A 22,936-nucleotide genomic window follows, 5' to 3' on the forward strand; every position below is an offset into this window, starting at 1 on the left:
CTTTCTCGCTATAAGTAACCTAGCCATGAACAATACCTCCTGTAAGAATATTTTATGAAATTTGTCCGAGTCAGGGTCAGGGAATATTCCCAATAGGCATTGTTTCGGGCAAAGCGTCAAAGGCGATCTCATCGTATTGTGTATAAACTTAACTATTTGGGACCAATAGTCCTGTATCACCGGGCACGTCCATAAAAGATGGAAAAAGCTGCTCGAGGAGCCATCGCATCTAGGGCATAATGGATTCTGGTTGGGTTTAAATTTAGCCAGTCTATGGGGGGTTAAATAGGACCTATGCATAATGTACAATTGCGTGGCGCGATCAGATAGTCTAGTGGATACCTTTTTATTGGTGCTCAATTCATCCTCCCATTCATCATCCTCCAACTCCCCCACATCCCGGGCCCAACGTTCTTTTAGATTATATGCTAGAATGGTTGCGGAAGGGCGGAGTAAAGAGTTGTAGAACAATGATATAAGCTTACGGGAATCCTGGTCAGTTATAATGCTTAAAACATCAAGACACTCCACATTAGGGGATTCAGCACTGAATTGTGTTTGGAGGGCGTGGCGGAGCTGGAGGTACCTGAAGTGCATCGAGTTGGGAAGGTGAAATTCCCCCTTGAGTTGTTGGAATGTACGGGTTATGATGACTCCAAGATATGTCATGGAGTTAACTCTAAGAAGGGGAGTAGAGGCCATCATATCAGTGGGAACACTAACATCAATGGGGAGAATGAGGATTTATCCCAATTGATCTTGAGGCCAGAATATTTACCAAAATTTTGAATGAGCTCAAGGGCTATTTTTAGGGAGGGGCCGGCGTCTGTCAAATACAACAACATGTCGTCCTCGTATAGGCTGATCTTTTCTACTAAATCTCCCCGTCTTAAGCCCTGGATACCAACATGTGCCCTGATGGAGGAGGCAAGGGGCTCCACCGCCAAGGCATATAATAAAGGGGATAAAGGGCACCCCTGGCGCGTGCCTCTGGAAAGGGGGAAGGAGTCAGACACTTTGCCGTTGTCCAAGATCCTGGCACATGGGTTCTGATATAGGAATTGAATCCACCTGACGTACCTGGGCCCAAAACCGAATCGTCGTAAGCATTCCCAAAGATAGCCCCACTCGACAGAGTCGAACGCCTTAGCGGCGTCTAGGGACACTACTACTCTGGAGCCTAAGTGGTCATGTTCAGCTTGCATGTTCATATGTAGTCTACGTAGGTTAAAGGCTGTGTTTTTGGCTGGCATGAACCCGGTTTGGTCAGGGTGGATTAAAGTCATTATCACTTTGTTCAATCGTAATGCCAGGACCTTGGCCAGTATCTTAACGTCCAGTTGGAGCAGGGAAATCGGACGATACAATTCAGGGAAAGTTGGGTTTTTCCCTGGTTTGGGTATCAGCACAATATAAGCTTTACTCATGGAGGGGGGCAAGATACCAGTTTTGAAGATATGGGAAAATAAGTCATAGAGTCTGGGAACTAGGGTTTCAGCATACGTCGTGTAGAACTCAAGAGGAAGGCCATCAGAGCCTGGTGCTTTAGATGTGTTAAGTAAGGTCATGGCTTTTATTATGTCATCTTTAGATATGGGAGCTTCCAGCATCTCACATTGTTCACCCGTCAGGGTGGGCATTTCTATATTAGCCAGGATTGTCGCTAATTCTTCATGGGGATTGGTGGTAGTGGAGGTGTAGAGAGCAGCGAAGAAGGAGCGAAACTCCCCGGCCACCATATCAGGGTCAGTAATCAGGGTCCCATCCGCAGCCCGAAGAGACACCACCACTGGAGGTCTATGGTCCAAGTGGGCAAGGTAAGCCAAAAGACGTCCCGCCCTCTCTCCACTCTCATACACCCTCTGTTTATTGTAAAAGATCTTCCTCTCAGCTTTTTGGAAGTGAAGACCATTCACAAGTCTGGTTTGTAGTTTTAATTGATCTGCTGTGGATGGAGACGGATCAGCTATGAATTCTCTCTCCGCCTCTGCAAGGGATTGTTCCGCCTGTCTTATTACCCGCGACGAGTTCTGATGGTATCTAGAAATACGCTGTGTTAATATCATCCTAGCGTGTATTTTAAAGGCATCCCAAATCAACTCTAGTGGCGCAGTATTACGGTTGGTCTGGAAGAACAACTCCCATTCAGTCCCAATTTCCTCTAGCCCAGGGATAGCTGTCAGCCAGAAGGGGTTTAATTTCCACGTATATGTCTTAGGGGAGGAGTCTATACGCAGTGAAATCCAATATGGAGCATGGTCGGATAGGACCCGTGGGTTAAAACCCATCTCTCCCAAAATGGGGAGGAGGGTGTGAGATAGTAAAATTAAATCTATCCGCGACATTGATTTATACGATGAAGAAAAGCAGGAAAATACCCTATCATTTGGGTGTTGGTGCCGCCAGGTATCCACTAGGTTGAGGTCTGAAAGGAGTTTACCGAATCTGGTGTAAGATTGATTTTGGTTACTAGAAGGGGTCAGTGTCAGTCTATCCAAGTCCTTGTTGATTATGTTATTGAAATCTCCTAACCAGAGCACAGGGACATTAGGGTATTGGGATATAAATGTCAGCCCCTCTGTCAGAATCCCAAATTGAAATGGGGGAGGTATGTACATAGCCAGAATTAAGAGTTCCAAGCCATGTACTTTGGCATGCAAAAACAAAAACCTACCCTGGGGGTCAGATTTGAGCGTTAAGAGTACAAATTGCACTGTTTTAGCCACCAAGATAGCCACGCCCCTAGAATTTGCAGTATATGTAGCTTGGTATATCCATCCCACCCATGGTTTTTTGAGTGCCAGCATAAGTTGGCCTGTGAGGTGGGTCTCTACCAACACCATGATCCCAGCATGCTGCTTTCTTAGATAGGACAAGACTGCATTACGCTTGGGTCTGGCTCTGAGGCCACGCACATTCCACGTTATACACTTTACATCAGGCATATTGATAAGGTACCGACATCTGGAGTCCGAGCACCCCGGGCCCACGTGCCCACCCCGCAAACCCCCCCGCGAACGGGAGGACATGCAGGACCGCCCGTGGAGCCCGGGGCCCCCATATCAGGATATTGCAGCACACACCACCATATCTGCAGTATATAAACAATATCAGTAATGGACAACCTTGTGAAAGTATCTCTGCTTGCCTGTGAGCATAACCAGTGATAATTTCGAGTACATCACATACAGTATGCAGTAGGCATTATACCAAAGAAACAAACAAAAAACCCACGTATTTAAACTTAGAACTACAAAAGTTAACACACTGGATTGCCCGGCAAGACAACACATCAGAGATCTATCAAATGTGGTCTTTGAAAACCGGGCAGGCCAGGGAAACCGTACTTGAAACAACCAATACTTGTTGCAGTCATTAGTAACAATGGCGGATCCCCTAAGGGTCACCGCACCTAAGGGGACGATTAACCGCTGAAAAACGTACAATAGTACAGGGAGTATGACATCCGTTCTTGTGGCTTCAGGATAAATTAGTCTGGGTAATCTGAAGGATGTGGAATGTCAAGGCCATATCGCAGATGTCATACCGGTTGCCGTCTTGCCATGGAGATTAGAAAATCGGGGCCATACGTATCCAGTGCAGTACCGCGGTATTTGTGTGGGGACTTGAGGGACGGATGAAATAGGTGATAGTGAAGGGGAAAGTGTACCCAAGTGAGGCAAGGACTTTTGCCCCTCCATGGAGGGGGGAGAGAAAGGGGGGGGGGGAACGGAACACCAGTCCCGGGGTACAAAGAGGCTCAAAATAACACAGTACCTGTAGAGTTCCAAATGTTTTCAGTGCGGATAGAAAAGAGTATTCGTCCGTACAGGCATCGTAGGTTGAAGGGTCATCCACGAAGAGCATAAGGAGAGAGCACAGCCGACTCATCAAGCGGGTTCCCGTGCTGGCACCGCCGCGTTTTCAAGCCAGGAAAAGACAGCTTCAGGTGTTTCAAAGAAGTGTGCTCGGTCTTCTCTGACTACCCGAAGTCTAGCTGGGAACAACATCGCATAAGAATAGTGGCGTATCCTCAGCTGCCGTTTTGCTTCGGTGAATTGCGCTCTCTTTTTCTGGACCTCGGCTGAAAAATCTGGAAAGACCTTGATCTCGCCGTTTTTAAAAGGAATATTGCCCTTCAATCTGGTAAGTCGGAGAACTGCATCCCGATCCTGGAAATTAAGCATTTTAGCTATAAATGTCCTGGGTGGTGCCCCTTGAGGGGGAGGTTTGGCAGCCAGCCTGTGCGCTCTTTCGACCACAAAAAATGTGGAAAATTCAGCCCTTCTGAAGGTATTGATAAGAAGGTTCTTAAGAAACGAAGGAGGGTCTGTACCTTCTGAGCCTTCGGGTAAACCCACAAACCGTAGGTTACACCTTCTGAGGCGATTCTCCATATCGTCCTGCTTAGCTAGGACCGTATGGAGCTGGTGTTGTATTTGTTCTGTGGTCACTTGTAACGGATGCATGTTGTCTTCCACGTGGCTGATGCGGTTTTCTGTCTCAGTAACCCAGTCTCTGAGTTTCTGTAAGTCTTGGCGTATAAGTGAGACATCAATTTTTACCTCTTCAATTTTACCCGTTAATGTGCTTTTGCAATCCGATATTGCCTCTAGCACTCGTGCAGTGTCTTCTGCAGAAGAGCTCGTCGCAGCTGGGGATCCGGCGCCATTATCCTCCTCGGCCTCCTTCTCTGCATGACGGTATTTAGCCAGTTTAGCAGCTGAATCCGTCGTTTTTTTTGGCGGTGACATGTTCCTCGATACCACGGTATACCTGGAATCCAGTAGTGTGTGAAATATTAGCAGGCTTTGCCCCAGGATATAGGGATACGTTAGTTAGGCAAGCGGAGCTCCCGTTCCACACTCTCTACACCATGCCGGTCCAGGCCACGCCCCCTTAAAAGTAGTTTAATGTCCCTATCACACTTCAGGGCCAATTTAGTTGGGTACTAATTTGCAGAATGTATAGGAAGACCATAAAAACTGAATAACGATATTCTCTTTGGGTTGATTTAAATGAGGACCAAGCAAATAGGTCAACTGTGCTCCTGCTTTAGCCATTAAAACTATTAGTGAAGGATATTGCTGGGAATGCCTGTATTTGACCTTAAACAATTTCCAACTTCTATGAAAAAGGGGTGCACTGCTTACAAAATCAGTACAGAGTTGATACATTCAAACCTAACCAGCTCCCAGAGGATTATCTTCCTCTGTATTTAAATACAATGACAACATACACATACACTGAAAATACTTTGTGTGTATGTGTATATAAAGTGGGGAAAATAATTATTTGATCCCCTGCAGATTTTGTAAGTTTGCCCACTTACAATGAAACAACATGTCTATAATTTTTTTTCATAGGTTTTTTTATAAATGATAGAGGCAGAATACCAGCCAAAAATCCAGAAAATAACACATGATACAAATGTTATAAATTGAGTTGCAGTTCTTCCATTCAAACCTCACTGTCATGGGCAAGACCAAAGAGCTGTCAAATGATGTCAGGGACAAGATTGTAGACCTGCACAAGGCTGGAATGGGCTACAAGACCATGGGCAAAAAGCTTGGTGAAAAGGAGACAACTGTTGGAGCGATTTTTTGCAAATAGAAGAAAAACAAAATAACCATCAATTGCCCTCAGTCTAGAGCTCCATGCAAGATTACGCCTCATAGGGTAAGGATGATCATGAGAAAAGTGAGGGATCAGTCCAGAACTACATGGGAGGAGCTTGTGAATGATCTCAAGGCAGTTGGCATCACAGTCACTAAACAAATCATTGGTAACACAATACACCGCCATGGATTGAAATCCTGCAGCGCCCGTAAGGTCCCCCTCCTCAAGAAGGCGCATGTACAGGCCCATCTAAAGTTTACCAATAGGGATGAGCCGAACACCCCCCGGTTCGGTTTGCCCCAGAACCTGCGAACGGACCGAAAATTCGCACAAACGTTAGAACCCCATTGAAGTCTATGGGACTCGAACGTTCGAAATCAAAAGTGCTAATTTTAAAGGCTAATTTGCATGGTATTGTCCTAAAAAGGATTTGGGGACCTGGGTCCTGCCCCAGGGGACATGTATCAATACAAAAAAAGTTTTAAAAACGGCGTTTTTTTGGGAGCAGTGATTTTAATGATGCTTAAAGTGAAAAAAAAAGTGAAATATTCCGTTAAATATCATACCTGGGGGGTGTCTATAGTATGCCTGTAAAGTGGCGCGTGTTTCCCGTGCTTAGAACAGTCCCTGCACAAAATGAAATTTTTAAAATAATAAAAGTCATTTAAAACTGCTTACGGCTTTAATGTAATGTCCGGTCCCGGCAATATGGATGAAAATCAGTGAGACAAACAGCATGAGTACCCCCCCCAGTCCATTACCAGGCCCTTTGGGTCTTGTATGGAGATTAAGGGGAACCCCGCACCCAAATTAAAAAAAGGAAAGGCATGGGGCCTCAGGCCCTCTGAACAGCAGTATACAGGCGGTACAAACAAGACAGGGACTGTAGGTTTGTTGTTAAGTAGAATCTGTTTGTAATTTTGAACTGGTACATTTTTAAAGTGTAGCTCCAGCCAAAAAATCTATTTTTAAGCTTTTTGGAAAACATAGGGAAGGGTTATCACCCCTGTGACATTTGTTTTGCTGTCTGTGCACCTCTTCAGAAGATTTTACCTCACTTTCTGTCCCAATGACAAATGTTTTTTGACAATTTGGGGTTTTTAGTGAAACAAGGATTGGTGATAAAGCATCAGTGGAAAGGAGACACGTTTTTACCATATTAACTCTTACAGGAGAGAATTTCCCTTCCTAGGGGTAGATTTCATCTCACTTAATGTTGTCTCCTTCCATTTGCAAGTAGGAGTTGTTTGTAAGTTGGATGTTTGAAAGTAGGGGCCTGCCCTATATACGCTGCAGAAATTGGGGCCTTAGGTGTTGGTGTTGCCACAACACTTTAAGCCCTCACAGTTACTCTTGGTGGGCACAGGAGCGGGCTCTGCTTTTTGTAATTGTAATTGTAATTACATGCCCCCTGTACATGCCCCTGTTGAACAGGGTCAGAAAAATTGGGCCTTTGGTGGTGGTGGTGCTGGTGCCACAACACTGTAAGTCCTCACAGTTACTCTTGGTGGGCGAAGAAACAGGCCCTGCTGTGAAATATTAGATCAAGAATTGTAATTACATGCACCTGTTGAACAGGGGCAGAAAAATTGGGCCTTTGGTGGTGGTGTTGTTGCCACAACACTATAAGTCCTCACAATTACTCTTGGTGGGAGCTGGAACAGGCCCTGCTGTGAAATATAAGATCAAGAATTGTAATTACATGCACCTGTTGAACAGGGGCAGAAAAATTGGGCCTTTGGTGGTGGTGGTGCTGGTGCCACAACACTGTAAGTCCTCACAGTTACTCTTGGTGGGCGCAGAAACGGGCCCTGCTGTGAAATATTAGATCAAGAATTGTAATTACATGTCCCTGTTTAACAGGGGCAGAAAAACTGGGCCTTAGGCACTGGTGCCACAACACTGCAACCCCTCACAGATACTTTAGTTGGAGTGCAGGAATGAGCCCTCCTGCAAAATATTGCATCAAAAATTGTAATTACATGCCCCTGTTAAACAGGGGCTGAAAAATTGGGCCTTAGGCACTGGTGCTGGTGCAACAACATGGCAACCCCACACAAATACTCTAGTTGAGTGCAGCAACGAACCCTCCCTGCAAAATATTGCATCAAAAATTGTAATTACATGCCCCTGTTAAACAGGGGCTGAAAAATCGGGCCACTGGTGGCGGCGCCCAGAACCAAAAATATTCTTACAAGCCATCAGCATGATCATTGAGGAGGAAGAGGATAGTCACTCAGCATAACAGGATAGTCACTCAGCATCAGCATAGGCAGTCTTGAAGGGATCTGACATTTCAAAAAAAATTATTCGGTTACATCAGCATCAGGTGCTTGGTAGCTGGTGGTTATTCAATATTGATTCATTTTTATGAAGGTCAGTCGATCGACCGAGTCAGTGGACAGGCGCACCCTGTGATCGGTTACAAAACCTCCAGCAGCACTGAATGTGCGTTCCGAAAAGAACGCTGGATGCAGGACAGGCCAGTAGCTCAATTGCATACTGTGCAAGCTCTGGCCAGTGATCCATCCTCAAGACCCAGTAACCCAGAGGATTTTTGATGGGAAAGGTGTCCAAGTCAGAGCTTGCCCCTAGGTATTCCTGCACCATGTAAAACAGACGCTGGCGATGGTTGCTGGAACCGATCATACCTTGGGGCTGCGGACTAAAAAATTGTCTGAACTCATCGGTCAGACGGCCACCTTCTCCACCACTCCTTCTTTGACTGACCGAAAGCTTCAGCAACACGTTGTCCAGGAAAAGGCATTTGTAACCCTCCAGTCTCTGGGAACACATTGCACAGACCTTTCTGCAAGGCCTCCCGAAGATGTTTCATCCTCTGCTCCCTCTGCGATGGCAAGATAAGGTCTGCAACCTTACCTTTGTAACTGGATTAAGGAGGGTTGCCAGCCAGTATTGATCCCTCTCCTTGATACCACGAATACGAGGATCCTTCCGCAGGCTTTGCAGGATCAGGGAGGCCATGCAGCGTAGGTTTGCTGAGGCATTTGGTCCAGAGTGCTCTGGGTCACTAAGGACAACATGATCCGCAGCCACCTCCTCCCAGCCACGTACAAGTCCATGGGTTTCTTGGCACTGTAAATGATCCCTTAAAGACTGCTGCTGATGCTGAGTGCCAGGCTCCACCTCCATGCTGACACAATCCTCCTCTTCCTCCTCCTCCTCCTCTTCCTGTGTGATCGGCGGGCACGCAGGAACACTGTCTGGATAAAGGGGGCTTTGATAGCTAAGGAAGTCCTCCTCTTCCTGCCTCTGTTCTGCCTCAAGTGCCCTGTCCATTATTCCACGCAGCGTGTGCTCCAACAGGTGGACAAGGGGGACAGTGTCACTGATGCATGCACTGCCACTGCTTACATATCCTCGTGGCCTCCTCAAATGGTGACAGGACAGTGCATGCATCCCTGATCATGGCCCACTGGCGTGGGGAAAAAAAAACAAGCTTCCCTGACCCTGTCCTGGTGCCATAGTCACACAAGTACTCATTGATGGCCCTCTGCTGCATGTGCAGCCGCTGCAGCATGGCCAACGTTGAGTTCCACCTGTGGGCATGTCACAGATTAGGCGGTTCTTGGGCAGGTTAAATTCCTTTTGGAGGTCTGCCAGCCGAGCACTGACATTATATGACCGGCGGAAATGCACACAGACTTTCCTGGCCTGCCTCGGGACATCCTGTAAGCCCGGGTACCTGCCCAAGAACCGCTACACCACCAAGTTAAGGACGTGAGCCAAACAGGGCACATGGGTCAGTTGTCCCTATTGGAGGGTGGAGAGGAGGTTGGTGACATTGTCATAAACCACCATACCTGCCTTAAGCTGGCGTGGCGTCAACCACCTCTGTACCAGCCCCTGCAGAGCTGACAGAATCTCTGCCCCAGTATGGCTCCTCTCCCCCAAGCACACCAGCTCAAGCACCACATGGCATGTTTCGGCCTGCGTGCTTGCGTAGCCCCTTGAACGCCTATGGAGCACCGCTGGTTCCGAAGTCAAATCAGCACAGGAAGAGGCCATGAAGGAAGAAGAAGAGGAGGGGGTGGAGGAGAGAGGTGTGGCAGAATCACCGCTAGTAGTATTTTGGAGGCATGGTGGCAGAACAACCTCCAACACTACTGCACCCTGTCCTGCATCCTTCCCAGCTGCCAGAAGAGTCACCCAGTGCGCGGTGAAAGATAGGTAACGTCCCTGTCCATGCCTGCTGGACCATGAGTCAGTGGTAATATGCACCTTACCGCTGACCGCCCTGTCCAGTGAGGCCAGAATATTGCCTTCCACATGCTGGTAGAGAGACGGAATCGCCTTCCGTGAGAAAAAGTGGTGTTTGGGAACCTGCCACTGAGGTACCTCACATTCCACAAACTCACGGAAGGGGGCAGAGTCTACCAACTGAAAAGGCAGCAGTTGAAGTGCTAGCAATTTAGCCAAGCTAGCATTCAACCGCTGGGCATGTGGATGGCTGGGAGCGAACTTCTTTCGGCAGTGCAGCAGCTGGAGCAGGGAAATTTGTCTGGTACAATTTGACATCGGTGTACCGATAGCAGATTGCCCCCAAGTACTTGGCTGTGACACACCTAATTCTACATCTTCATTCCTCTCAGTGCAGGTCTCAGAGAGGACTGAAGGTATAGTGGGGTTGGAGATCCCAGCTGATGAGGAGCAAGGAGAGGTCCTCTTTGTTCTTTGGTGTGGGTCTTTTAGGTACGCTTGCCAACGAACTGCATGGCAGGTCAACATATGTCTGCTCAAGCATGTGGTGCCCAAGCGGGAGATGTTTTGGCCACGAGAGATACGCTTGAGACATATGTTGCAAATAGCAGTGGTGGGATCTGATGCACTCGTTTCAAAAAAAGGCCCACACCAAAGAACTTTTGGAATAACGCACAGAGACAGCAGCGCCCTGCACATGCGGAGCTCTGCGGTGTGATGCAGTCAGTTTGCTGCCCTTAGGCTGGCCCCTGGAGGGCATCCTGCCTCGTTGGTGATGTGCCTCCTCCTCCTCCTCTCTCCTATCAGGCATCCATGTGGAGTCAGTGACCTCATCATCCCCTCCCTCCTCATCACTGGAGCAAAGCTGGCAGTATGCTGCAGCTGGGGGAACATGACTGCCAGATTGCTGTCCTTCTTGGGCACCCCCTCTCTCTGGGCTCACATTATTGCCTTCCTCTAGCTGGGTACCATCATTGGAGCCTTCAAAACGCTGGGCATCCTCCTGGAGCATGTACCCAACACTGTGGTCAAACAGTTCGGGGGACTCCTCAGGAGGACATGGTGGGGCTAGGGAAGGAGTAACTGATGCCATTGAGCCGAGGGAAGAGGCCTCGTTGGCAGCTGCTTTGCCAGACAAAGTACCCTGAGCCTGGGTGAGAGAGGATGAGGAGGATGAGGATGGCTTGGTCATCCACTCTACCAAGTCTTCCGCATGCTCAACACGGCCAGCTGCCGAAAAAAAGGACAAGCATGCGTGCTGATGAGAATGCACGGTCTCCACGACCAGCACTGTTGCCTCTAGACACATAGCCTGCTTGCCCTCTTTTATTGGCTTGTGACTGTCTGCCTCTCCTTGTTGGCTTTCCAGACATACTAATGGCCTGCAGTGAGATGTAGCTGCACAAAGCTGACCTTCAGGTCTGGTATGGATTTTAAGGGGAACCCCGCGCCAAAATTTAAAAAAAAAACGGCGTGGGGTCCCCCCAAAAGTCCATACCAGACCCTTATCCAAGCACGAAACCTGGCAGGCCACAGGAAAAGAGGGGGGGCGAGAGAGCGCCCCCCCTCCTGAACAGTACCATACCACATGCTATCAACATTGGGAGGGTGCTTTGGGGTAGCCCCCCAAAACATCTTGTCCCCATGTTGATGAGGACAAGGGCCTCATCCCCACAACCCTGGCCAGTGGTTATGGGGGTCTGCGAGCAGGGGGCATTTCGGAATCTGGAAGCCCCCTTTAACAAGGGCACCCCCAGATCCCAGCCCTCCCCCCTGTGTGAAATGGTAAGGGGGTACCCCTACCATTTCACTAAAAAACTGTCAAAAATGTTAAAAATGACAAGAGACAGTTTTTGACAATTCCTTTATTTAAATGCTTCTTCTTTCTTCTTTCTTCTTTTTTCTATCTTCTATCTATTTTGGCCGGGGTTCCCTGTAATATCCATACCAGACCTGAAGGTGTTTTGGGGGGCAACCCCAAAGCACCCTCCCAATGTTGAGGGCATGTGGCCTGGTACGGTTCAGGGGGGCGCTTTCTCGTCCCCCCCTCTTTTCCTGCGGCCTGCCAGGTTGCGTGCTCGGAAAAGGGTCTGGTATAGATTTTGAGGGGGACCCCCCCGTCATTTTTTAAAAAAATTTTGGTTCGGGGTTCCCCTGTGGGGAATTCCCATGTCGTTTTTATCAATGAACTTCTATGTGTATTGTCGGACCGGCAATGCATTAATAGCCGCGAGTAGTTTTAAATGATTTTTTTTCCTTTGAAATGTCATTTTGCTGTCAGACTGTTCTAAACGCGGGAAACATGCGCCCCTTTACAGGCATACTATAGACAACCTCCAGGTACAAAATTTAAAGGGATATTACACTTTTATGGTTTCACTTTAAGCATTATTAAAATCACTGCTCCCGAAAAAACGGCCATTTTAAAAAATTTTTTTTTGATTGATCCACGTCCCCTGGGGCAGGACCCAGGTCCCCAAACACTTTTTATGACAATAACTTGCATATAAGCCTTTAAAATTAGCACTTTTGATTATTCATGTTCGTGTCCCATAGACTTTAACAGTGTACGCGTGTTAAATTTTTGCCTGTTCGCATGTTCTGGTGCGAACCGAACAGGGGGGTGTTCGGCTCATCCCTAGTCTCCAGGGAGCTTTAGGTGCACACTGTGCAGAGGACGCACTACACTAACTGTAAATACTGTAGCTGCCTGCCTGTGGTATTAATAGGATCAGAAGAACACCACTAATTTTCTTCAGGTAGCTTTAGGTGCACACTGTGCAGGGGACGCGCTACACCAACTTGTAAATACTGCAGCTGCCTGCGGTACTGTACTAATAGGATCAGAAGAACATCACTCAGTTTCTTCAGGTAGCTTTAGGTGCACACTGTGCAGAGGACGCACTACACTAACTTGTAAATACTACAGCTGCCTGTGCTACTGTACTAATAGGATCAGAAGAACACCACTAATTTTCTTCAGGTAGCTTTAGGTGCACTACACTAACTTGTAAATACTGCAGCTGCCTGCAGTACTGTACTAATAGGATCAGAAGAACACCACTAATTTTCTTCAGGTAGCTTTTAGGTGCACACTGTGCAGAGGACGCACTACACTAACTTATAAATACTGCAGCTGCCTACGGTACTGTACTAATAGGACCAAAAGAACACCACTAATTTTCTTCAGGTAGCTTTAGGTGCACACTGTGCAGAGGTCGCACTACACTAACTGTAAATATTGTAGCTAATAGGACTAATAGGATCAGAAGAACACCAGCAATTTTCTTCAGGTAACTGTAAATACTGTAAAAACACCTGCCTGCCTGTCAGTATTCGGCAAACGACCGAACAGGCAATGTTTGAGTCGAACATGCGTTCGATTCGAACACGAAGCTCATCTCTATTTGCCAATGAACATCTAAATGATTCAGAGAAGGATTGGGAGAAAGCGCTGTGGTCAGATGAGACCAAAATTTAACTGTTTGGCATTGACTCGACTCACCGTGTTTGCAGGAAGAAAAATGCTGACTATGACACTAATAACACCATCCCTACAGTCAAGTATGGAGGTGGAAACATTATGCTTTGGTGCTGTTTCTCTGCTAAAGGTACAGGCTGACTTTGCCGCATTAAGGGGCCAATGGATGGAGCCATGTATTGTAAAATCTTGTATGAGAACCTTCTTCCCTTAGCCAGAACACTGAAGATGGGTTCCCACATTAAGGTCATGGAGTGTCTCCAGACCTTAATCCTATAGAAAATTTACGGAGGGAGCTGCAACTTTGAGTTGACAAGCGACAACCAAGAAACCTTAAGGATTTTGAAAAGATCTGTAAGGAAGAGTGGACCAAAATCCCTCCTAAGATGTGTGCAAACCTGGTAACCAACTACAAGAAACGTCTTATCTCTGTGCTTGCCAACAAAGGTTTCTCCACAAAGTAATACGTCATGTTTTGTTTGGGGATCAAACACTTATTTTATTAACTGAACTACAACTCAATTTATTACATTTGTATCATGTGTTTTTTCTGGATTTTTGCTTAATATTCTGTCTCTATCATTTAAAATACACCTATGATAAAAATTATAGACTCTTCCTTTCTTTGTAAGTGGGCAAACTTATAAAATCTGCAGGAGATCAAATAATCCTTTTCCCCTGTATATACAGTATCTCACAAGAGTGAGTACACCCCTCACATTTTTGTAAATATTTTATTATATCTTTTCATGTGACAATACTTAAGAAATTACACTTTGCTACAATGTAAAGTAGTAAGTGTACAGCTTGTAGAACTTTGTAAATTTGCTGTCCCCTCAAAATAACTCAACACACAACCATTAATGTCTAAACTGCTGGTAACAAAAGTGCGTACACCCTAATTGGGCCTAATTAGCCACCCTCCACCCCCCCCCCCCCCCCCCGGTGTCATGTGACTCGTTAGTGTTGCAAGGTCTCAGGTCAATGGGGAGCCGGTGTGTTAAATTTCGTGTTATCGCTCTCACTCTCTCATACTGGTCACTGGATTCAACATGGCACCGCATGGCAAAGAACTCTCTGAGGATCTGAAAAAAAGAATTGTTGCTCTTCATAGAGATGACTAATGCCCCGTACACACGGTCGGACTTTGTTCGGACATTCCGACAACAAAATCCTAGGATTTTTTCCGACGGATGTTGTCTCAAACTTGTTTTGCCTACACACGGTCGCACAAAGTTGTCGGAATTTCCGATCGACAACCACGCGGTCACGTACACCACGTATGACGAGACTAGAAAAGGCCGGTTCAGAACCAAGCGCTGCACCCTTTGGGCTCCTTTTGCTAATCTCGTGTTAGTAAAAGTTTGGTGAGAGACGATTCGTGCTTTTTCAGACTCGTGGCTTTCAGATCATTTTCTGCCGTTCAGTTTGTGCTTGTGGGTTTGTATCTGCTCTTCAGTGCGTGCAAGCAAGTTCCGCGTGACTTTAAGTAGTCATTGTATTCTTGTTCGTTCGTTACTGGTTTTCAGGTCGCTCTTCACAGGCCTTGCTGTTCTTCAGTGCGTTCTGTTACTTCGTTCTGAGCAGCCGACCGTTTTCTAGCCATGTTTCGTATGCGTACTCCTCGTAGAGTTCGTGCTGTGCGGGGGATTGGTGTTGGGGTCCTGACCTTGACACAAGTCCAGTCCATGAACATGGTGAGGAGGAGTTCATGGACCAAGAATTGGTTGCTTCAGCGTGACCAGTTCTGTCATATGCCTTTGCTCCGTGAGATCCGTGAGAATAATCCTGATGATTTCAGGAACTTTCTCAGGATGACGGACCCCGTGTTTCACCGTTTGTTGGCTTCGCTGACCCCCTATATTAGCAGGCAGGATACCTGCATGAGGCAAGCCATCACTCCGGAGCAGAGGTTGGTCGCTACCTTGTGGTATTTGGCCACAGGGAGAAGTCTGCAGGACTTGAAGTTCTCGACAGGCATCTCCCCCCAGGCTCTGGGGATCATTATCCCAGAGACCTGTTCTGCCATCATACAGGTCCTGCAGAAGGAGTATATGAAGGTAAGATTTTTATCCTTTTATATCACATTTTATTGTATTGAATGTTTGCTAATATATTGTATTTCTTCCCTCATTCCCTAATTACCATGATTGGAATATGCTGTGAATGTCCCCTTTGTTCTCATGCATGCTGGATTTTTATGTAATTATTATTTTATGTCCTTCATACATATTTGCCCTTCAATAACCTCCCCAGCATGGTGTCTCCTGCCCTATATTCACCTCATGTAGTCACTTAATAATGTATTTTATCAGCTCCATAGTAGTGCTTTACCCCAAACACCCCCTAAAATGTTTGGAAATGTTATTTTTGATTTAAATTCAGGCAGAGTGCCAGAGGCTTTTTTTGTGGTGTCCCCAAATTTTTTGTAACCCTCCCTCCCCCAACTGCTAAGTCAGCTGATCCCAATTCTCTATCCTCAATCATCTATCTGCTGACTTTGCCAAACCCATACACACTATACCCACCTCTTTACTGGTCAGATTTATGGATGAATTCCCCAAAGCATGTAGTGCAAGGGCCTGCCTGTATACTTTCCAATGGTACTGTTTAAAGTTTTTGTATCCTACTATTATCTTGATAGGTAATATCAGAATGTTCAAATGTGCTCAAATGTGTACAGTGTGTATTTATATCTTTGTATTATGACACTTCTTACCTGTCCAGTGGTCTGCCAATAGTGTAACTAAGGAGGGGCTGTTCCAAGTAATACCCTGTATTTAGGCATTCATCTCTCAATGAAGTGAAGAGGGTTACCTGTCCAAGAGTTCCCCCCCCCTATAATGTTTGAAATGGCCCATGAGAGGGGGGGAGGGGGAATATGATAGGTGTACCTTATACTTTGTTGTTGTTAAATTCCCCTTAGTAAATGCTATCTGGAGGTTGCCCCATAATGTTTGTGTATAATCTGCTTGCCATGTATCTTTGAAAAAATAGTAATGTTTATTGTTTTTTCCTCAACAGTTTCCTTCAACGCCACAGGAATGGCAGACTGTGGCCTCCCACTTTGCCCAGCGGTGGGACTTTCCTAACTGCGGAGGGGCAATTGATGGGAAACACGTCCACATCGTCCCACCACCCAACTCAGGGTCGTACTATTATAATTACAAGGGGTTTAATAGTATAGTGATGTTGGCGGTGGTGTCGGCTAATTATGAGTTCTTGTATGTGGACGTGGGGAAGAATGGCCGGATGTCCGATGGTGGAGTGATCGCCCAGACGGAGTTCTACAGGCGTCTCCAGAATGGCAGCTTGGACTTGCCACCTCCAGAGGACAGTTCTGAAGGTCTCCCATTTGTGTTCGTTGCTGATGAAGCATTTGCGCTGGGGGACCACCTGATGCGGCCATTCCCGATGAGGACCCTCACCCCGGAACAGAGGGTTTTTAATTACCGGCTGGCCAGAGCCCGAAGAGTGGTGGAGAACACATTTGGAATCCTGGCCAGCCGGTTCCGATTATTTCTGACACCCATCCATATGGCGGAGTATAAACTGAACCATATAATACTTGCCTGCTGTGTTCTCCATAATTTTTTAAGAAAACATTCAGCCAACTATGCTGGCTCAGTTGGGCCTGAGGCCGGAATCCCAAATCCATCAACACTGACGGCGCTTGAAAGTGGCCATCCTGGCTTGCCCTCCCTGAATGCCCGTGATGTCCGGTTACGCTACCTGGAGTTCTTTGCGGGTAGGGGGGCTATCAATATGCCAGACAATCTGTGACACCTTTTTCAAATAAAAAACAACCAAAAGAAATTCTTTGTGGACATTTACTGCTTGTGTTTGTTTTAGCTGACCCTGACAGAAATGTGTTGAGTGCAGAAAATGTCGTGATTGGGTAACCTTATAAAAAACACTGTTGGCTGGTACTTCCTAAACGCAAAAACACATTTCACTACAAGTGCACTTGCAACTGCACTGAACCTGCACTTGTAGTGCAAAGTGTATTTACCCTTAGGAAATAACCCCCATTTTTGCATAAAACAGCAATTACATCACCCCAAAAGTGTTGTAGTGTTGAGACAATAATCCACACATTCTTGAGTAAGGCACTTTTTTATACCTGCACAATCACATGTGCATTTACCAAAGGTTTTTAAAACAAACCAACATGTTTGTTGTATAACAATGTTTGCAGTAGCATTATCAAAAATCGAAATATCCATTTCAGATAAAACAGGCCTGTGTAAAACCAACAAGAAAGCCAAAAAACTTGAACTTACAAAGTTCACATATGGTAAAACCTGAAGGCTATATCAGACATCAGTATTTAGGAACTGGGTTTGATATAGCGTTCAGATGGGGGGAAATCACCCCTGGAAAAGCCAAATTTGGAAGATGCACACCAATTTACGAATGTCAACATGTGCTATCTGCCATCAGGGGGGATCAAGGGACGTGTTTTGGGGGAGCAAGCCCTTCCTCAACGCTACTTTATAATTGAGGAAGGGGTTGCACCCCCAAAACGCGTCCATTGATCTCCCGTGATGGCAGATAGCACATGTTGGCACACTGTGTGCATCCTCCAAATTTGGCTTTTCTAAATATTGAAAAAAATTTGTTAAGATTGGACCACGATAAAACAGGTGATTTTGTGGGGTTTAAATTTGCCCCAAAACATCAATGATGTTATTATTTTTTTTAATAACATCACTGATTTGTTGCTGGATGTTTTGCAATTGGAGATTACACCTCATGATCTCCCCGATCAGTATCTGGGCACTTTCAGATGTAAAGCGTTCTGGATCACGATCACCTAAAAAGATATAAAGAACAAAAAAAACAGATCTCAAAAATCTGCCACCATCCATCTCTTTTACCTGAGTCTGTGGTCGCAGACACTCACCTGTTGTGGTGCCAATCTCCACCACATCTTCTTCTTCCTCCTGCTCTTCTTCTTGGGTTGATATTTCCCCTTCTTCCAGAGGGGGGGTCTCTGGTCTCCTGGGATGAGGGGTGTCCGAGTCTTTTCTCCCCTATGTAAAACAAAAATGGTATACTTAGCACACAGATATTTAATGGCAGAACTAGAAATAGGAAACATTGCTTGGAAGTGGGGTACAATTGTCTATTTTAGCCGAGTTCCAAGATGTATATTTATTATTGCCCTTTGTCAAGCTGCAATACTTTACCTGTTTAGTACAAGCTTCATAGATGTAGCCCCCCCTATAGTATACACTGGAGCATCAGTGTGCCCCCCCTAATAAAAATGGTGTTCTTGTGTCCCACACTAGTGCTCCAGTGTCCAGATGTGAAAACAGCTGCTCAGTGTCCTCTCCTTACACACAATCTAGTTTGCATTTCATTCTAGTAACAAACCCATCTACACAAACAAATATTTGGCATCCAAGTAGGCCCCCAAAAATGTGTGAAAATGCATATGGCCTAAACAATGGTGTTCTAGAGGCTGAAAGAAAAATGTTTGATACGAACGAATAATGGGCCCATGAACATTAAAGTTGACCTTTTTAAACGTTACAATTAATAAAAGCATATGGAGCAGAACGAACGTAATAAAGACAGAAAGAATAGGAACACAGCACAACTACTTACTTTTTTGCAGCACTCACCGGATCTTTCGGTACTGCTCTGGCTCTCTCAACTTCAGGTCCGACCACCGCTTCCTGAGCTGATCTTTAGACCTTCGTACCCCGAAATTCTGCTCAAGACTCCTGACCACTTTCGCCATGATTTTGGCCTTTCGGATGTTGGGGTTGGGGTAAGGCCCATATTTTCCGTCATAGTCGGACTTCTTCATGATGTCGACCATCTCCAACATCTCCCCAAATGACATATTTGTGGCCTTAAAATGTCTCCTTCTGGATCGGGACGTGCCTGGATCCGGGCTTTCCTCCTCCTCCTCCTCGTTGCTAGAATTAGCACGCACCTGTTGTAACTCCACCATCATGCTCTTCCCCCACTGCGCCGAACAAAAAGGGGCGGGGAATACACTAGAAAGAACGTCAGGGGCGGGCGAAGTTACACGCATGCGCAGTGTGTATAAAGCGTAACACGCGTGCGTATTACATACGATCTGTGAGCGGAGGAAGGAGCATTGGACGCGCCGATTGTAATAACGAAGGTAAGAGACAAACTTGTGCCTATACTGCTTCTAGATTGAGGCCTATATTGTAAGAAGATTAGGAGAGTTTTGTCTGACATTAGGCTTTGTCTTGTGTTGTGTCTTGCAGTGAACATGGATATCTTAATGAAAGACAATGACTTCATGTCAGTATTTATAGAGATGCTAAGTGAGCTGCCCTGTCTGTGGGAGATTACCCACCCCCATTTCAAGAACCAAGCAAAGAGGAAGGCAGCACTGGAGCAATTGTGTGAAATTGTGAAGCAGGTGATCCCCACGGCAGACATCACTTATTTAAAGATCTTAATTGGTGGTCTGAGGAGTACATATCTAAGGGAGCGCAAGAAAGTCCTGGATTCACAGAGATCCGGAGCAGCAGATGACATCTATGTCCCCAGGATGTTGTACTATGACAGGCTGCACTTTCTGGCAGGCCAGACTGAACCCAGGCCATCCCTCTCCAGTCTTCCTTCCACGCTTCCTTCCCCCCCGGTTGAGGCTTCTGATGACCAACCTGGGCCTTCCAGGCCACATGTAAAGGAGCCCAGATTGAGCCAGGTATAGCATTCCTCTAAATATTTCTGCTTGTCCAATCAATGATGTTAACTAGATGTTAGTTGGGAGTACTAATTTAGGATTGTGATTGATGATGCAAAAACTAAAACGATGTCCCTTTTTCATACACAGGGAAGTCTCAGCCAGGAGGTGGCCGGGCCGAGCCGGCTGGCTGATATCAAGGTCCCTCCACTCCCCCTGAAAACAGAAAGTGGCAGTAGGAGGAGTACCCTAGAGGAGGCTGCTATAGCATTCTTTTGGAGGGCTACAGAGGTCCTGGGAGCACCCCACACCATGCAGGAGAACATTGCTGCCTTCATAGCATATAAAATGCAGAGGATGGAGGAGGGCCAAAAAGCCATGTGTGAGGCCCTCATATCGGAGGCTCTGGAGAAAGGTATGAGGGGCCAAATTACACCTCACACACATCTTTGGGATGGTCCTCCTCCTCCTCCTCCTCCCTCTCCTCCAGGTCCTCCCAGTCCTCCTCCAGGTCCCCCCAGTCCTCCTCCTCCTCCAGGTCCTACTCCTCCTCCAGGTCCTACTCCTCCTCCTGCCACATCTCCAACTGCACAGCCACAGCCCGGAAGGAAGCGTGGAAGGAAGACCAGACAGTGATTGCCCTGGGTTCAGTCTGGTCGGCCAAAAGATGCAGCCTCTTGTGGTACCACAGCCTGGGGACACAGATGTCATCTGCTGCTATCCGGATCTCTGCGAATTCTGGACCAGACTGCCCTCCCTTACATATGGACTCCTCAGGCCACCAATTTTAATGTTGAAGAATTGATGTCTGCCGTGGGGGTCCCAGGCTTCGCTAATTTCTCCTGTTCATCCAGTGTTGCCTTCCTCTTTGTTTGGTTCTGAGCCCTTAATAAAGGATTTTTGTTTTGAATTATACTCTCCTATGTGTTTTACTTCAAAAAGGACAGTTGGTTTGTGAGGATTCAGGTACATTTCAAATATTTAATGTGAAATGAACAAGGGACACCAACACCAAACAATCTCCTGGAGATTAAATAATAAAAGATATCAATGGTGTTGGGGTAACTTGACACACAAAACACACACAAAAATATTCTGGAGTAAAAATAAAAATAACATTGAACAAAGATCAGCCTTGGAAAAAATCCAAACATTAAAGAAAAAAAAAGGCTTAAAATCCAAAATAAAAAAAAAATAAAAAATATAAAACTGTCAGATGTGACAACTAATAACAATATATTCAGGGAATCCCACTAAAAAAACACAAATAAAAGTTTGTGAGAAGTGTGTGTGAATATGAGCAGCAAAACTACTTAATTCTTGTCACATTATAAAGAAGAAGAGAGTGTGCTGTATTAAACCGTTTTGAACATTGCAGCATGACGAAAGTGCTGTATCCATTGCGAACGCTAAGTTTACCAGAACGAGCTGTCCCGTGTCGGAATTTCTTCTGAGCATGCGTGGCACTTTGTGCGTCGGAACAGACCACACACGGTGACGCGATCGGATTTTGTTGTCGGAAAATTTTATCTCCTGCTGTCCAACTTTGTGTGTCGGAAAATCCGATGGAAAATGTCCGATGGCGCCCACACACGGTCGGAATTTCCGACAACACGCTCCGATCGGACATTGTCCATCGGAAAATCCGACCGTGTGTACGGGGCATTAGGCTATAAGAAGATTGCCAAGACCCTGAAACTGAGCTGAAGCACAGTGACCAAGACCAAACAGCGGTTTAACAGGACAGGTTCCACTCAGAACAGGCCTTGCCATGGTCGACCAAAGAAGTTGAGTGCACATGCTCAGCGTCAGATCCAGAGGTTGTCCTTGGGAAATAGACGTATGAGTGCTGCCAGCATTGCTGCAGAGGATGAAGGGGTGGGGGGTCAGCCTTTCAGTGCTCAGACCATACGCCGCACACTGCATCAAATTGGTCTGCATGGCTGTAGTCCCAGAAGGAAGCCTCTTCTAGAGATGATGCACAAAAAAGCCTGCAAACAGTTTGCTGAAGACAAGCAGACTAAGGACGTGGATTACTGGAACCATGTCCTGTTCTTTGATGAGACCAAGATAAACGTAATTGGTGCAGATGGTGTCAAACATGTGTGGTGGAAACCAGGTGAGGAGTACAAAGACAAATGTGTCTTGCCTACAGTCAAGCATGGTGGTGGGAGTGTCATGGTCTGGGGCTGCATGAGTGCTGCCAGTACTGGGGAGCTACAGTTCATTGAGGGAACCATGAATGCCAACATGTACTGTGACATACTGAAGCAGAGCATGATTCCCTCCCTTTGGAGACTGAGCCGCAGGGCAGTATTCCAACATAACAACCCCAAACACACCTCCAAGACGACCACTACCTTGCTAAAGAAGCCGAGTATAAAGGTGATGGACTGGTCAAGCATGTCTCCAGACCTAAACCCTATTGAGCATCTGCGGGGCATCCTCAAACGGAAGGTGGAGGAGCGCAAGGTCTCTAACATCCACCAGCTCCGTGATGTCGTCATGGAGGAGTGGAAGAGGACTTCAGTGGCAACCTGTGAAGCTCTGGAGAACTCCATGCCCAAGAGGATTAAGGCAGTGTTGGAAAATAATGGTGGCCACACAAAATATTGACACTTTGGGCCCAATTTCACTTAGGGGTGTATTCACTTTTGTTGCCAGCAGTTTAAACATTAATGGCTGTGTGTTGAGTTATTTTGAGGGGACAGCAAATTTACACTGTTATACACTCACTACTTTACTGTAGCTGTATTGTAGCAAAGTGTAATTTCTTCAGTGTTGTCACATGAAAAGATATAATAAAATATTAGTGAGATACTGTATATAGAGAAATCTAAATCTAAATCTAAATCTCTTAAAAATGATATGAAAATATATGAATGACAAATAATAATTAGTAGAATATTTAGTGGCTGTCACCCTCAAAGTGATAA

Source organism: Aquarana catesbeiana, linkage group LG01, assembly GCF_042186555.1.
Source record: "Aquarana catesbeiana isolate 2022-GZ linkage group LG01, ASM4218655v1, whole genome shotgun sequence".
NCBI lineage: Eukaryota > Metazoa > Chordata > Amphibia > Anura > Ranidae > Aquarana > Aquarana catesbeiana.